The sequence below is a fragment of the Pediculus humanus genome, genomic scaffold (genome assembly GCF_000006295.1).
Source record: "Pediculus humanus corporis 1103172107675 genomic scaffold, whole genome shotgun sequence".
Taxonomy (NCBI): domain Eukaryota; kingdom Metazoa; phylum Arthropoda; class Insecta; order Psocodea; family Pediculidae; genus Pediculus; species Pediculus humanus.
Window position 1 is genome coordinate 15,940 of NW_002987284.1, and position 424 is coordinate 16,363.

Genomic DNA, 424 nt, shown 5'->3' on the forward strand with positions numbered 1-424 from the left:
TTTTTTTTTTTTTTTTTTTTTTTTACAAGCAAAAGGTTATAAATAGTCCTAAACTGATAATGCTAGTAGTGGTGTTTGAGGATTGAGGTGGGAAGAAAGCAAAAGGTTTTTATTTTATTTTTTTTTTTTAAACGTAAACTCTAGGGTAAGGAGAAAATTTTAAGGTACGATACCACGTTAACATGACCTAGCATTTAGTAGTGTGAAGTAAAAAAAAAAAAAATTGAAAACGGGCGCCTAAAAAAAAAAAAATGAACGAGCCCTAATTGTGGAAACATTCCTTAACGTACGTTGTAATTTGACTTGGAATTATATATATCGGATTAACGAACTTAATACAATTTGTGAGACGGGAGACAAGGGAGTGGGAGAGGGGGAGTGGTGGGACGAAGACAAAAGGTAAAGAAGAAGCAGAAAGCATTAT